We start from the raw sequence: 18,172 nt of genomic DNA, 5'->3' as shown, positions 1-18,172 counted from the left end.
TTACTCACTCTTCTATATAAACTAGATAGGTATACCAGTGTGTTGCATGGACCCAACGCGTATAATAGAAAAAAACTGATCAATGAGAAAAAATTTTTTACCTTCATGCACATTCTAATTTTCAAGGTACATTCTAATTTTCAGGGTTTAGATGCCAATTTTGAAAAGCATGGACATCTTTTGAAAATTTAGCGACAAAAGATTGAAATGGGGAAAGTATAAAATGAAGATGTAACAGTAAGGGTTATCTCGTTTGATTGGATCAGTTGATGAAAATGATCCCAAATGTATGTTTTATACAATTATGGAAATAACATACTTTTGGATGCGCACATTCACATATCATAGTCGTTGTTGCCTATTTACATTGATACTGCTAATGTTTATAAATTCTATAATAGGAGATGCATTTTTGTCGTTGTGATCAATCTCTTGAGCATTCACAATCAAAACACCTGTTAAATTAGATTTAATGATTGAATTAGTTAAGAAGTTCAAATTGTGATAATAAAATATATCTTTATTCAAAAAAGAAAAACAATAGTTATTAGAATAAAAGTTTTAATAACCTATAAGCGATCATGGTATCGGAATGAAAATCCATTTATAAATTGAAAGAATAACATTGTAGGTAGCATTAGTAATACTGTATGTATCTCTCTGTCTTTAAAATTTTGGATAAACATTTACATACCTATTGGCAAAGTAGCTGAATTATTGTGAAATACTGATACCAATGACACTCATTCATCTTTTCACCTTTGAAGTTAACTCAAGCTCCTAAAAAGCACCTGCAAAAATTATTAAAAAGTTATTACTCGGTGAACAAATTAAAAAAAATTTAGCATGTGTTGATTCAAATTCTAAGCAAACATCAAATATTAGAAGAATCACAAGGAAGAAGTATTAGATGCCAAGTGCCAACATATTCCTCGATGAAGATATGACTGCCCATGTTGGGGACTTGGGATTGGCAAAGTTTCTCTTCAAATCATCATTGAACAAACAGACTTTTATTGCATTAAAGGGTTCTATAGGTTATATCCCACCAGGTATTTCATTAATCTATATTGATTTCTCTTGGATTATATCTATTTCCATTATCAGGGGTTCTAACATGTAAATGTTTTTGTACCTCAATCTTATATGTATTTCTGATGCCAAGGTATGTAATGAACAAATCAAGAAGTAATCATTCATACGAGATTGTTATTTTCATCTGAGTGAACATATGTTCAGTGTCCCAACATAATTCTTCTTTATGTTGCAGAATATTGATCAGGTGTAAATCTATCCACTCTTGGATATGTTTATAGCTTTGGTATCATGTTGCTAGAGTTGTTCACTAATAGAAGGTCGGCCGATAATATCTTTAAAGATGGACTGAACATCGAGCAAAATGTTAAAACCAATTTTCCTAGACATGACATGGATATTACTGATCCATCATTGCTTTTACTATATGAACACAGCATACACACTGACAATGTAAATTATTTGAAAAAAAAGGCAATACTTCAAGATGATGGGTATATACTCAAGCTAAATGCCAGTAATATGATAGAAGGATGGTTGGTATCGTTACAAAAGAAGTTAGTAGTGAACAATTTTATAGACATGGGGCCTATCTCACTTAGTTAGTTTGTCAATATGATTTTTTCAAGAATTGTTCATGAAAGGATTAAAGGAATTTTACCTCAATTGATATCTCCAGAACAGGCAGGTTTTGTTCAAAGAGGGAGTACTGTTGAAAATGTACTGGTAGTTCAAAAAATTATTTTAGAAATTAGAAAGAGAGATAAGCCACCTAACATGGTCTTAAAGCTTGATATGATGAAACCATATGATAGAGTGGAATGGTTGTTTTTAACAAAGGTATTGAGATCATTTGTTTTTTCAGAGGTGCTGATAGACATGGTCTTTAGACTGTTGAAAAATAATTGGTATTCAATACTTTTAAATGGTCAGTCTAAAGGATTTTTTAGATCTACAAGAGGGTTGAAGCAGGGGGGTCCATTGTCACCAACTTTGTTTATAATAGCAGCAGAGGTGCTATCAAGATCAATGAAGAGATTGGTACAAAAAAAGTTCAAGCTATTTGGGATGCCAAGAGGAAGTCCAAAATTGAATCACCTTGCTTTTGCAGACGATATGATCGTATTGTGCAAAGCTGAAGTGAAAACTTTACAGTTGGTCACTACAGTTTTGGATAAATATAAGGAAATATCAGGACAGAAAATAAACAAAGAGAAGAGTGCAATTTATTTGCACAAAGGAGTATCTAATGGAATAGAGGTGTTAGCAGAAGTGGCTACTGGTATTTTGAGAAGAGAATTCCCTTTCCTTTACCTAGGGTGTCCAGTCTTTTACATGAGAAAGAAAAAGGATTACTATCAGTAATTACTTAACAAAATTGCTAGTAAAGTGCAAACATGGAAGGGCAAATTATTTTTTTATAGAGGTAGAGTTGTGTTGATCAAGCATGTTTTACAGGGCATCCCAATACATTGTTTATCAGTATTGAACCCTCCCATGAATGTATTGAATACTATTCAAATAATGCTAGCTTAATTTTTTGGAGTAGTAAAATTGAAAAGAAGGGAAGGCTTTGGGTAAAATGGCAAACTTTTAGCTTATCACTAGAAGAAGGGGGGTTGGGTTTTAGAAGGATTGCTGGTGTCTCTATGGCACTTTTTTGTAAGCTGTGGTAGTCTTTCAGGACTACAAAAATAATTTAGAGGAGTATATATTCAATAAATACTGCAAAAAGGAGCATCCAAAATTAGTAAGGTGAAAAACTGGTGCAGATGGATCACAAGTGTGGAAGAAGATGCTACTGGCAAGAGACATGGTGGAGCATTTGATAGCATGGCAAGTAAGCCAAGGAAACAGTGACATATGGTTGGATAACTGGACTGGACAAGGAGATTTATATTTTACAATGGAAGGAGCTGATGAAGAACAAAGTCAGTATAGTCAGCTTAAAGAATTAATCAGAAATGATACATGGGATGAACAAGTGATTAGATCTTTATTCACTGATAAAGTAGCATATCATGTTATTAACAAAATCAGCCCCCCATCAGGTGCAGAAGAGGATTGGCCTATATGGAGTATTGAACCAAAAGTTTTGTTCACAGTTAAATCAGCCTGGTAGTAAATAAGGAATAGGGAAGGGATAGATAACATTTTCAAGAAGATATAGGTGAAAGATGTACCTTTTAAGATTAGTTTCTTCATTTGGAGGCTGTGGAGAAGAAGAATTCCTGTGGATGATACTGTTATGAGATGGGGGATACAGAGGCCATCTAAGTGCTGGTGTTCTAATGCCCCGAAAGTGGAGACAATAGCTCATGTCTTCAGTAATTTTTTTCAATCTAACAGGACTTGGTCCTATTTTTCTTCTTTTACAGGTATTCATATTCACAATCTGATTCTAAGGGGAACAATCCTAAGATGGTGGAATGCTGAAGTAAAAGGAAGAGAAAAGCCATATTACTTTGCTTTTCCTAGCATAATTCTGTAGGAACTGTAGAGGAGAAGGAACAGGAAGAAACATAAAGATAAGGAAACTACAGGTTTGAGGATCATATATAATGTTACAAGGAATCTTAGAATGATGTTTAGGAAGCCAGCAATGGAATTCCCAACAGAATGGCCACACATAATTACATAAATGAACAAATTACAAACAAGAGTGAAAACCATTACAGTATGTGGAAGGCTCTGGAGCAGGGATAGGTAAAATACAACACAGATGGAGCTGTGAGAGGAGAGGAAGGAGACAGTTCCTATACTTTTTGTTTAAGGAATGAGAATGGAGATGTCTTATTTTCTAAGGGAGAACCACATCATTATACAGATAGTATGCAGGCAGAGGCTAATGCAATTTTACATGCAGCTAAGCATTGTTCACAATCAAAGCACAATAAAATTATCATTCAGATGGACTCCCTACTCATACAGAAGGTATTGACAAATGAATGGTTGTGTCCATTGAGCATATCAAATACAGTCAAACGGATAAATAGTTTAATGCAAAACAAGCAACTCATTATCAACATATCTATAGGGAGGGCAATCAGTTAGTTGATTATTTAGCTAACTTAGCAATAGATAAATGTGCATTCACCATCATAAGATATCAGCAATTAGAGAAAAGAGGTAAAGCCATTGTAAATAGTGAAAAATGGCAGAGTCCATACTTGAGGATCATACCAGCAAGATGATAAGGGGCAAGAAAATATTCAACCTCAATAGTTTACATGTAATATGTATACAGACGTATGTATCATCAATGAAATTGCATGTATTATTAAACTTTTACAGTAATCAGTTCCCAGCATTAAGAAAGTGCAGATGGACCAGATCGATCTGCAAAAACCTGAGATATAGGCAACTAGCTGAATATTTACGACATCAAGACTTCTTTTTTCTTCAAAACTATCAGATCTATGGATCACAAGCAACAGAAAATGGGGTCAATTTCCTCAGATCCAGAAATTTGAAGGGAAACAAGAAGAGGATTGCATACTTAGCTGTTAATAATATCTCAGCAGACCAGGGTTCTCTGAGTCGTACAACAAGTTTCAATTGTCGCAAATGCAGGAGAATGAAGCTAAGAAGAGGAGAGTATCAAGATTTAGATGAAAACGGAAATAAAAGAGTAAATTTTCAAATGGAATTCATTCATTACCTCTGTAATTTAAACAAAGCACGAAATCAAAAGAAAGGAGTTGCAAGATCGATCAGCATCTTCAATAGGAGGAATTGAAACAGTAGTGTAAAAGGCGGTGGAGCTGAAACGTGGATTAGGAAACTAATGTTTTTGGAAACCCTATCTTTCTATTTGTTATTTTGTTTTGGGTTCGGCCGGGTATGGTGAAGTGTAGGATTTTGTTTTGTTGTGAGACGGGTTGGTCCATCAAGTGATAATTATTAATAAAATGCAAAATTAACCCCCCCCCCCCCTAAAAAAGGATGGTTGGTCTCGATATTGACAATGAGACTTTTATGTTCTAACTCATCCCCACCAATCAGCATAGCTTTGGACAAGATTTAATCAATCAAGAACTTATTTTTATAGTCGGAGAGGAGAAATAATAGTACGGGTAGATCATATGGTAATAAGCTAATTAAATTATCATCTTTCTAATTTTATTGAAGGAGGCTAATATATAGAGAATTACAACTTTGAAATTAGAGTCTATTTACAATTAGTACTATTATATACACTATAGCCTAAAGTAGTAACTAGTGGAAAAGTAAGTCCTACTTAGTCATTGCAAATGTTTCTCACAAAATGTGAATCGTCACTTAGGTGTATTCACATCATCGAGGACTGGATGACTTCTTATACCGGTATGTTTTCAAAATGTAATAATAAAATCAATTTTTATTCAAAGAAGACAAATACAATAGCTATTAGAATAAAAGTTCCAATAACGTAAGTTGACGTAGTATCGGTATGAAAATTCAATTGTAAATTGAAAGAATTACATTGTAGGTAATATAAATAATATTTATGTCTCTCTCTTTAAAATGTCCATACTCACCTAGATAAACATTGACATACCTATCGACAAATTAGTTGCACTTATGGTGGTATTCCTGAGATTGAACTCCTATTTGATTCCTGAAATCAAAAGAAAGTCAACTATTTATTTCTAAGACAGTGACATAATATATATACCCAAAATAATAAAAAAAAATGTCAAGGAAGCAACTTATCACTTCAGAACAGAACAAAAACATCACCAAATTACAAATTCATAATGGAAGTTTAAATACACTTATCCAAAAACCTAAAAATAAGCCATAACGATAGGGAATATAAAGGATCAGACCATGTATGGATGACCTACTTGTGCAATCCAAGTCAACATAATTCTTGTTATGAAAAGCTTAAAACATAATAGTCGAATTGAAGGTGTGCCTCTAATCTGCCAAAATATTGTAGACTTGCATTACTTGATTTTTGGAATGGAGGGTATATGTTAGAATTTTCATTAGGTTGTAGAGTTATGCTAGCAAAACATAAAGTGTCATAGAAGAAAATATGACGATCAACAAGTAACTTATGTTGACATATATATATCTCCTTATGTATACAATGTTATCCTTTGGAGTTATTTTGCACAACAAGGTATATTATTTTTTATAGTGTTCTATTAGTTTTGTTTGGTTTCACTTTTTTCTTTTTCGGTACGGATAGGATTCGAGGTCGTTAACTTAAAAAATATAGGACACTAAAATGGTAGTTGTTGTTAACTTAAAATTACAGAGGATGAGTTCCTTCTAACCTTTAGCATTATAGCATTTTTGCCTGAATTAAAAGACAGTCCCCTTATCTTCTGTTAAAGATACTTGTTGCATCGTAAATTTTAAGAAATGTTGAAACCTCGAATCTTTACGTCAATGTTAAAATTGAAAGCACCCTTGTGTGAACTCCTTTCTCAGTTTTTTTTCTTTCCCCTCCACTTGCCCTTTAGCAGTTCCTACGTTTTGGGTCCATTTATGTTTTCTTTTGTGGGTAAGTTGCAACGAAAAAGGACTGAGTAACATTTTAGAGCTTTATTTTCTTGGTAACTAAATTAGAAGGATGGCGTGGAAAGGGAGAAGCAGAAAAGAAAGGATAGATTGCCTTGGAAAAGTCATGCGCAGGATAAGCAACGTGCTACTAACTTCTTTTGTCTCACTCTCACTGTTCTTTTGCTGCATAGACTTTTTATTTTAGTGCTGCACTTATGCAATGTCGTTTTAGGAAAAAGACATGCTGCTGCTTAATTTTTTCCGGTACCATTCAAGTTTTATTCTTTATCTTGCCAGTGCCATTAGGAAGAGCTAATTATTCATGTTATGGTTTCTTATTTTGGCATTGGGTACTTTCACCAAAATACTTTAATTTTTCATTACCAATAACACTTACCATAATTCATATGTGCTTTTCGGGCTTAGTATCATTCCTTCTTATGCATGTTTTTAAGGTATTGTAATGTTATTAGTAATTACAGTGTTATCTTTCTTACAGGGAATAAGAATAATTTAGAGTATGTTAGCTCCAATACATAATAGTCTATGCTAAGATCGAAGAGCTTCCGAAAAATTATGAGAAAAATTTATGGGGCACAAATTGAACACTTCAAATAGGCAAAAGAGACATCTAATCCTTAAAGGACTAATTTCTCATTTACTTGCCAATAAATTCAAATGTGGCTCCACATCATATATTGGATCAACAAACTATTCACCAACCTTAATGAAAATTATGGTGCTTTAGAAGTAAAAAGATAACTTTAAGCGCAAAACTATATAAACATACGCCCAAAAAAATTAAATAGAACAGCTGCTAAAAACAGAAGATAGTTTTTGAAAACATGAACCCAATGCCTTTTTAAGCCTTAAAATTGACAATTTCTAAACCAAAACACACAATATATCAATATTTCTACAAAAATACATGTTAAAATTAGATAAAAATATCAATTCTGTCACAAAGGCATAGTTTTTAAAAATATATCATAAGAATTATCAATTGATGAATGAATAAATCAGTGTATAAAAAAAAAATGAGAATTAAAAGATAGATAAACTTATCAATGATTTGATGATTGATAGAAGAGATATCTGAGAGAGAAAATGAAGAGACTTGACCTATTTATTTGGATCACTTCTAGAAATGTTAATTCTGAAAAGATCATTTCTAGAATTGTCTTTTAAATGTTCTTGTGATGAATGGACACATGAATAGATATTGATTTATGTGGCTGAGAAAGAAGTCCTTTAACATGATAGTGGTGGATACATAGATAGGAGAATTTATTGTACTCTCTCTTTTTCATATTAGTTGGCTTTTTAAAAAAAAGTTATTTGTTTCATTTTAATTAATCAAGTTCTAAAATTAAAAGAAGTTTAGTGTATTTTGCTTATATTACCTCTATTATTAACTAACTATGTAAATTGTAAATATTCAAATTCATATTTTTAACGCATAATTAATACGATTACTTTAATAAAATTAGCCTTTATTAAAAATTTTTTTAAGAAATTTGTTAAATCAATTATGGTCAATAAAAATGAAATGGAGGGGGTATTTATTTCTCTTAACAATTATCTACCATGAAAAAGACAAAATGAGATTATTCTAGATTTTTATTGATCATTGTACCATTTTCTTGAACTCTTTTTATATTATATTTTTCTATTTGATTAGATAGGTAGTTTAGTCGGCCTTTTTGCTTAAATTGCTTATTTTATTTTAATTGTTCAAGTTCGAAAATCAAGAGAAGTTTATTGTATTTTGCACTACCTCTATCATTAACTAATTATGTAAAGTGTAAATATTCAAATTCATATTTTTAATGCATAATTAATAGGCTTACTTTAGTAAAATAAGCATATATTAAATAATTTCTTAAGGAGTATGTCAAGTCAATTAGGCCCAACTAAAATGAAGAAGAGGGAGTATTAATTTCTCTTGACATTTATCTAGAATGAAAAAAATAAAAGGAGATTATTCTAGATCTTTTAGTTGTCCAAGTTCTAAAATTAAGAAAAGTTTTTTGTATTTTGATTATACTATCCCTATCATTAACTGACTATGAAAAGTGTAAATGTTCAAATTCATATTTTTAATATATAATTAATAAAATTATTTTAGTAAAATAAACCTATATTAAATAATTTCTTAAGGGGTGTGTCAAGTCAATTTTTTGAATATATAAATCTTCACAGATATTTTTAGAGAAAATTTATTGTATTTATTTCTCTTAGATATTTATCTACAATGAAAAATAAAAAGAGGAGATTACTCTAGATTTTTTATTGAACATCGTACCATTTAATTAAAATTACTTTATTTCCCTTTATTTTAGTATGATTTTCAGGATTGCCCTTGGTCGTCGTGAGTTTCTCTTTTTTTTTATATATAATAAAAATACTTAAATAATAAACATATAACATATATACATTACATATTATACTACTTTAGAAAACATATATACATGTATACATTAAATATATATTACTTTAGACTTTAGTCTATAGAATATATATATATATATTTAACAAACTACATGAAACAATATACATACAACATATATATATATATATATATATATATATATATATATATTACATATATACTACTTTATAAAACATATACATATGTATACATTAAATATATACTGCTTTAGACTTTAGTCTATAGAAAATATATACACATATATACATACAAAATAATATATACACTATTTAAAATACACTACTAGAAACAATATGCATACAACATATATACATTACATATATACTACTTTAGAAAATATATACACATGTATAGATTAAATATATACTATTATAGTCTATAAAAAATACATACACATATATATACAATATATACTACTTTATAAAATATATACACATGTATATATTCATATATACTACTTTAGTACTTAAGAAAATATACACACATATATACATACAATGTATACTACTTAATGTAATAATGCTTGAAGTCTTGAACATATATTCAAAAATTTACATACACTAATTAAAGATAAATTTATATAGCATTTTTATATAACAATACTAGTTGTCTGAGTAATATTTGCTAACATTATTTTTATTTTTTCATTATATGTATATATGTTTGTTATGTTTATTACTTTGTGTAAAGTTTGATAGTAATATATTAAAAGTATATAATTCAAGTTAGACATTCAATTTAAATGAAAAAAATATGTAAGAAGTGAGTGAATCTTGTATTTTATTGATTGCAAAATGATGCAAAACTTATAAGTTGCATGATTGAGAAATCTATAAATTTTGCATCATTTTTTTCAACTCATGCATGTCAATATTAACGGGAACTACCATAGGAAAGTCAAAATCAATGAGGGCAAAATCATGCATTGAACTTGATTGTGCTGAGTTCTCCCTTGAAGTCATTATTTCTTTAAGATTTTGTTCTTCTCCGGCTCCACGTCCATTCCTTAATTTCTTCATTTCACTCTAATCCAATCTCTAAGGCAAACTAGAACATTCATAGAATTGCTTCCCAATGAGTGTCGGTTGTCTCCAAGCTGTTGTCGTCCCTGACTAAAAACACTCTCCGATGCTACGGTTGACATTGAAACATTCAATATATCTCTAGCTAATCTTGAAAGCATAGGATATTGTCTTTCATTATTCTTCCACCAATCCAGCGTATTGATCCTTACTCACGATCCTTTATCGGCTATCGAAGATAATGCTTAAGCTCTTTCTAAGAATGTATTCTGTGTGATGAAGGTTGCACTATGTCCAAAACATTTAAATCAAAAAAGTAATTTGGATAACTACTGTGTGTCTGCCTTTAAGAAGATGATGACTCCTCGGGAGCTTGAGGAGCAACAATTGGAGCGATATTTACCGTTACGGATTCATCAAGTAAATCGGCATAATGGTTATATAATGCTTCCATGTAACTGTTCGCATCACTCATAGTCGTAAACAAAGAAGGTTCTTCGTCAGACTTTGTCTCTAAAGCATTATAAATAATAGAACTAAATTTGGACATAGTATTATATTTCATACATGAATTTATTAAAGCACCAATCAAATAAATTGGGGAAAGCAGATAAAAATATTTTTTTAAAATTTAGCAATCATAGCAGTATAAATTCTTTGTAACCTTCTTTATTTTCATATTCTGTAAGAAAACAAGAAATGTCGACTAAATAAGTTAAAGTATTACAACAGTAGGATAATAAGCACTAGAATTCAACCATAGCTATATAAATTTTTTTCAAAAATTTAACAAGATCAGCAATTGCAGCCTAATCAGAATCATGTAGCATAAACTCAAGAAAAGAACCAGAATATTGATTAAAAGTCATTATAATAGGAACTTTATAAGTAAGACAAGTTCGTAAATATTATAAGTAGCATTCCATCTAGTATCACATTCTTCAGACATAAATATCGGTCTAAGTCCATTTTGTTCACATTTAGTTTTAAATTCTTTAATTCTAATTTTTTGATTATTTCCTTGAATAGAGCCAATATCCAGCCTTATCTTTTTAATATAAAGCTCAAAAAATTCAAGATCATCTCTTACGATTAAATTATATATATAACAAGCACATTTAACATGAAATGTTTTGGATAGCGGCGGAGAATGTTCAACTTTTAACAAGTCAACAACAATCTTGTTATTAGATGCATCATCAAAAGATATACATAAAACTTTTCTTTCAATACCATAATATTTTACAACTTTAGAAATAGATACAGAAATAAAATTTTTAGTGTATCTACGATCTTCATCATATAAAAATGCTAGAATACGTTTTTACATAACAAAATCACTATCTATCAAGTTACAAGTAATTGTTAAATAAATCATTTTTAATAGCACGACCAAGATCAGAAGTTAGAACAATTTTGCATGGAATATTTTTTAATAATGAAAATAAATAATAAACATATTGTGCATGACGTCTAAAAATATCAGCCCGACAAGTACGTCTAGGAATACCTGTAAACATGAGATTATAAATTGTTTGAATATAATGAATAAAAGCATTCGAAGAAGTAAAAGAGAAAGACAAACAACCCACAACTATCATTTTGGCTCTTTCTTTCCGGTCCCTTATTTTATTATAATTCTTAAATAATTGATCGGTTGTTGGGTTCAATCTACTTTGTGTTGGTGCACCAATAGTCTCACCTCCTTGTGCAAGACTTAGGTCTACTAAATGTTTTTCTCTTAAATGTTTCATCAACGAACCTGTACCTCCTTTATTGCCTTCGATTTTATGCTCATATACCAATTCACAAATTTTGCATTGGACCTTAGTTTCTCCTTCTATTTTCAAAAAAAATTCTCATGCAATACAAGTTCTTCTACGAGATCTTACAGGGGCACGGGGAGGATGGGAAGAAAGATTAATCGATTTAGATCTAACACTAGCATTACCGACATCAGGTGTCTCATCAATATTTTCATCATCTACATTTAAATCAACCGCGTCTTTTTCATTCTCTTCTTTTATACCATAATTTTCCTGATCTTCCAAATAATTCATATCGTGAGCACCTACACCTATTTCATCTTCAAAAGATTGGCTAATTGGTACCGGAGGCCTACACGTATATCTAGTACTTGAACTACCTCTACTAGAACCACCACCAATTTGTTTTTTACTACCACTGTCTTTTTCGGGATAAAAATTTTTAACACTCTTACTGGTGTTTCTTAATCTATCCATATTACAAATTAAACTAATAAATATTCAAAATACACAAAAATAATTAAAATAAATATTCAACAAAAAAATACACTCATTGAAAATTAAAAGTAAGAGATGAAACGATAATAACAAATTTTGAAAGTATCCAAAAGTTGCGACTTTAGAAAACTTCCACTTGATATTTGTAATTGCAAAATTAAAAAATAAAATTGAGCACTTTAGGAGATAATAGGAATATTTGAGAGAGACTGAGAGGATAAGATTGTGTGAAAAATGATTTTGAATTTGGGGTATTTATAATTTTTTTTTGATTTTTTTAAAATAATAGGCCAATTGGCTGTTGGGTTAGCCAACAACATTATAGTCGTTGGGCTGCCAACCGTCCACTTGGACCTGGGCCCCCAATTGCAACCTTTTTAATTTAAGTTTTTTTTTTTAATAATCGGGTCGGGTAACCAATGAGCCTGATCCGATTTCATAACTAGGTCGGTCCATCGGGTTGACCATCCCAGATGGCCAGTCCGAGACCGATGGCCCAGGAATCCAATAGTCCATCAGGCCAATTCATATCGGTCCAATCCCTATAATTGGGTTAGGTTATCCGAGCCGACCCGACCCAATTGATAGGCTTAAAATAACCTCATTTAAATTATATTTCATCTTTTTAAAGAAAAGTACATTCAAATAACCAAATATTATTTGTAAAAACTATAAGGAAACACAACTCCATCTTCAACTTCAAATTTAACATTTTCCAATAAAGTAAAAGCCTATTTGTAATAGTTTGTAGTAGCCCGTATATGCGATCTAATCTATGCCATTATATGATTATTTATTTTGAGATATTAGTCTTTCAGAGTAATTTAATTGTGTGTTTGAGATAAATTATTTAAGTTGAGTGATTTAACTAGTTTTTAAAAATTAGGGGATAAACTAAATTTAGAAAAAGTACATTTAAATTCTGATTGTTCTTTGCAAAATAATCATGGCCAACACAAATCTAAATTTTGAATATTTCAAATAAAGTGAATATTTTTTAATTTTCACGAACAAAAGAGAAGTAATTAATTTCCTTGGCTATTAGCATTTAGCTTCTTCTATATTTATGATGTTCCTTTTTTTCATGAGCCCTTTCAAATATAAGTTTATTTGCTTTTTTATTTTCTCTCCAGTGTTTCTTCCCTTTTCACTTTGTCTCCCGCCTTTTCCTTTTCCTTCTATTTCATTTTAGTATCCTTAAATTGAAGGTTAATTTAATATTATTTAAATTCTTTATTTTGAACTATTTCATATTACTCATTTATGGAAGTAAATTTTTTTTTTATGAATACTCAATCTATGTGCAACCAAGGACTAATCTAATAATCTTCCGCTGAATTTTTATTCTATAGTAATGGTATTATTCGGTTCATGCCGAGGACGATTATGAATTTTTAATAGTATTTTTTTAGCCATAATATTAAGTTTAACTTGCAAAATTTCCTCATTGTAAAGTGGTGCGAAAAATAAAAATAAAATGAGTAAGATTTGAACTTGGAATCTTAAGGTTAATTTGAACACCCCCAATTATTGAGTCAACTTTTAGTCTTATCTTAGAAAATTCAAAATCTATATCAATATACATAAAACAAAAAAAAATTAAAAGTTATCTTATATATACAATACTAGTGTACGTACCGGCGCGATGCGCGGATAATATTAAAATAATATTTTTAATATTTTGTGTTGTAGTGTTTGTTCAAACATGTTAAATTCTATTATCTTACAAAAAATCAACCATGATATTATTTCTCAATAAAATATAAAAATAAATATTTTTTTCTCTACCCTCACCTACCTCCCACCCCTCTCACCACGTCCACCCCTCCTCAATTTGTTTTTTTTAAAAAAAAAAAAATCCTCCTCCTCAATTTGATATTTTCTTTATTATATTATTCAAAATTTAAAAATATTATATTTTTAACTTTTTCTTCAATATTTATAAATATTTTTTAAAATTAAATGCATATTTATCATTATTATTATTATCAATAATTTTTATATTTTCCTAATATGTAAATAAAATATATCTAAATATATTTTATAACATTTAAATTTTAAAAGAGATAAGTTTGAAATGTACTATGTATTATTGTTTCTACCACTAATACTAGTTATATAGATATTAAAGAGATATTAAGAAAATAGAACTCTACTTCAATTTAAATTTCATTTAAATTCAAATTCAAATTCAAATATAATATGTATTTGTTAAAAGAAGATCAATTTATTATTCTTCCTTACATATTTATCTTATAATGTATATATTTGAATCAAGAGAAAATTTGAAATCAATAAGATTAATTCACATGTTATTTTCTTTTAAAAAAAAGTTCCCACTTTTTTTTTTCCTTCTAACACTATAACTATGTTTTACCCACTACTACAATTTATTTATTTATTTATTATTATTATTATTATTATTATTATTATTATTATTATTATTATTATTATTATTATTATTATTATTATTATAGTCAGTACTACAACTACCATGCCTGTTTTAAAAAATAACAAAAAGTACTACTATGCACTAAGTGTGTACTACTATTATTAATATTAGTTATATTAATATTTTATCTATTCTTTCAATTTTAAAATTAAATGCATATTTATCATTATTATGATTATCATCAATAATTTTTATCTTTCCCAAATATGTAAATAAATTATATTTAAATATATTTTATAACATTTAAATTTTATAAGAGATAAGTTTGAAATAATATATACCTATTAGAATTCTTTAATTATTAGTTTCTATTTTTAAGATAATGAAAATCTTTGTTGTAAAAGGATAATTTATTCAAATTCAAATACTTAATTTCTCAATTCAAAATTTTTATTATAATATTTTTAATTTTGTCTTAAAATATTTTTTAATATTGTCTTAAAAATTGTCACGTGACTACTTTGGTAGCTTAACACGTAGCATCTTGTCTTGCTTATGTTTTGCTTTTATTATTACTATGTACTATGTGTGTACTACTATAATAATATTATTAGTTATCTTAATATTTTTAATCTTTTATTTAATATTTAAGAATTTTTTTAGAACATGAAAAGGAAAAAGTTTATGAATAGTAAGAGTTCATTTATTATATTATATTATTTATTTATTTGTTACTTTAGTATTATTATATTTTTATTTTTATTTAATATATTATTTTTATTATTATCAATGTATATTATAAAACTAGTAGGAAATATTATAAATATAGGAAATATTAAGAATTTAGAATTCTATTCCCATTCAAATTCTATTTACATTTAAATTTAAATATTATATTATATTAATTTGTTATAAGAAGATCATTTTATTATTCTTACCTTATCCTTAATTTTTTGAAATTAAATGCATATTTATTCTATAATTTATAAATTTTAATTAGAAAAAATTTTGAAGTCAATCTAAATAATTTTTGTATTTATTATAATTATTATATTTATCCCTACTACTACTTATCAGTACTAACACATATTGTTTACTATTATTTATTATTTATTTATTAATTTTTTTATTTTTTTATTTTATTAGATGGACCAATCCATGTAGTGACAATAACAACCTTGGCTTTGTACGCTTGTCATCGAGATTTTAATAAGAGTACAACATGATTAATAATGAAAATTCGTAAAAATATCAGTCACAAATTAATTCAAAATTAAAACGTAAATATTATTGTTTGTTGGCATACTTAAGTTAGAGACTCTGATGTTTACCCCCCCAAAAAAGTTAGAGACTCTAAGAGAAGTTCATGGGGACCGATCCCATACAGAAAAACATGCATTTTAAATATTAATTGTACTTTATTTTTTCAATTATAATGTTGTTATATTTTTTTCTTTAAATATGATTTGATAAATATTACGTGATACTTACCATTTTAGTATCATATACGACGAAAAAATATGAACATTTATTTTAATAAACTAATAGTATAAAATGGTAATAAAAATTAGCATTTAAAAAGCTAATATGCGACTCAAAATCTTAAGAGAAACATAATTTCATCTTTCATTTATATAATCAAATGTATTGTTTTTATCAAAAATCAAACAAACAATATTAAAATAACAAATTACTTACTTGAATTTGGGCCTGTATATACTAAAGAAAAATAGCCAATAATATGATCATCACTCATCTGCATATAAAAATGAAGAAATTAAATCAAAAGTGTTTCAAGAAAATAAATAATATGAAGAATGCAACAACAATAAAAAAAGAGAGAGAGGAAAGTTTAGTGTGTACATCATTGCAGGAGTATATATAGAGAGGTTAGGAAGTTAATTTCACTCCAATTCAAATTTGAATTTGAAATTTAAATGTCATAATAGATGATTACATATAAAAGATTTTTTTGTGCAATAATAACAAACTAAAAATCTGTAACAATCAAATAATTGTGCATTTGTTCATAATACAACTTATACTCACCTCTATTCCTCAGCTCACTCAAAAAATAGTTTTAAAAACAAAAAGAAGAGAGGGTGGTAGAAGAAAAGAAAAAAAGAACAAAGGGCAGGTCAGTGCATTTAAAAGATACTATTATCCTATTTCTATGTACTGCGTAATAAAAAAGAGATTTTAAGAAAATAGAACTCTACTTCAATTTAAATTTCATTTAAATTCAAATTCAAATTCAAATATAATATGTATTTATTAAAAGAAGAACAATTTTTTATTTTTTCTTATCAATAATTTTTCAAATACAGTACATACTTATCTTATAATGTATATATTTGAATTAAGAGAAATATTTGAATCAATAAGATTAGTGCACATGTTATTTTCTTTAAAAAAAAATTTCCACTTTTTTTTTCTTCTATCACTATAACTAAGTTCTACCCACTACTACAATTTTATTTATTTATTTATTTATTTATTATTATTATTATTATTATTATTATTATTATTATTATGTACTACTACTACCACGTCTGCTTTAGAAAATAACTAAAAGTACTACGTGCTAACTACTATTATTAATATTAGTTATATTAATATTTTTATCTTTTTCTTCAATATTTTTAAAAATTAAATGCATATTTATAATAATTATTATTATAATCAATAATTTTTATATTTTCCTAATATGTAAATAAAATATATCTAAATATATTTTATAAAATTTAAATCTTAAAAGAGATAAGTTTGAAATATACTATGTATTATTGTTTATACTGGTTATATAGATATTAAAGAGATATTAAGAAAATAGAACTCTACTTCAATTTAAATTTTATTTAAATTCAAATTCAAATTCAAATACAATATGTATTTGTTAAAAGAAGATCAATTTATTATTCTTCCTTATCTATAATTATTCAAATAAAATACATACTTATCTTATAATGTATATAGTTGAATTAAGAGAAATGTTTGAAATCAATAAGATTAATTCACATATTATTTTCTTTTAAAAAAAAGTTTCCACTTTCTTTTTTCTTCTATCACTATAACTATGTTCTACCCACTACTACAATTTATTTATTTATTTATTAATTTATTTATTTATTTATTATTATTATTATTATTATTATTATTATTATTATTATTATTATTATTATTCAGTATTACTACTACCACGCCTGTTTTAAAAAATAACTAAAAATACTACTACGTAAGTGTGTACTACTATTATTAATATTAGTTATATTAATATTTTTATCCTTTTTTCAATATTTATAAATATTTTTTAAAATTAAATGCATATTTATCATTATTATTATTATCATCAATAATTTTTATCTTTCTCTAATATGTAAATAAATTATATTTAAATATATTTTATAACATTTAAATTTTATAAGAAATAAGTTTGAAATAGTATATATCTATTAGAACTCTTTAATTATTAGTTTCTATTTTTAAGATAGTGAAAATCTTTTTTGTAAAA

At 27.6% G+C, this 18,172-nt stretch overlaps 1 long non-coding RNA gene across 2 annotated transcripts; it reads right to left on the bottom strand.

Annotated features, from left to right (window-relative positions):
• Positions 1 to 232: 232 nt before the first annotated feature.
• Positions 233 to 7,787, bottom strand: LOC124888488. 2 transcript variants are annotated; one of them, XR_007046776.1, is made up of 4 exons: positions 7,654 to 7,787; positions 5,556 to 5,635; positions 695 to 791; positions 233 to 455 (listed from the first exon to the last, which is right to left on the bottom strand). It is a non-coding gene; the product is annotated as an uncharacterized LOC124888488 (long non-coding RNA). The 2 variants fall into 2 exon arrangements; XR_007046775.1 differs by having other exon boundaries at positions 5,576 to 5,635.
• Between the last annotated feature and the right edge of the window lie 10,385 nt (positions 7,788 to 18,172).

Source organism: Capsicum annuum, chromosome 11, assembly GCF_002878395.1.
Source record: "Capsicum annuum cultivar UCD-10X-F1 chromosome 11, UCD10Xv1.1, whole genome shotgun sequence".
Classification (NCBI taxonomy): domain Eukaryota; kingdom Viridiplantae; phylum Streptophyta; class Magnoliopsida; order Solanales; family Solanaceae; genus Capsicum; species Capsicum annuum.
The sequence above is the reverse complement of the archived record's forward strand: the minus strand, read 5'-3'. Positions and strand labels throughout refer to the sequence as shown.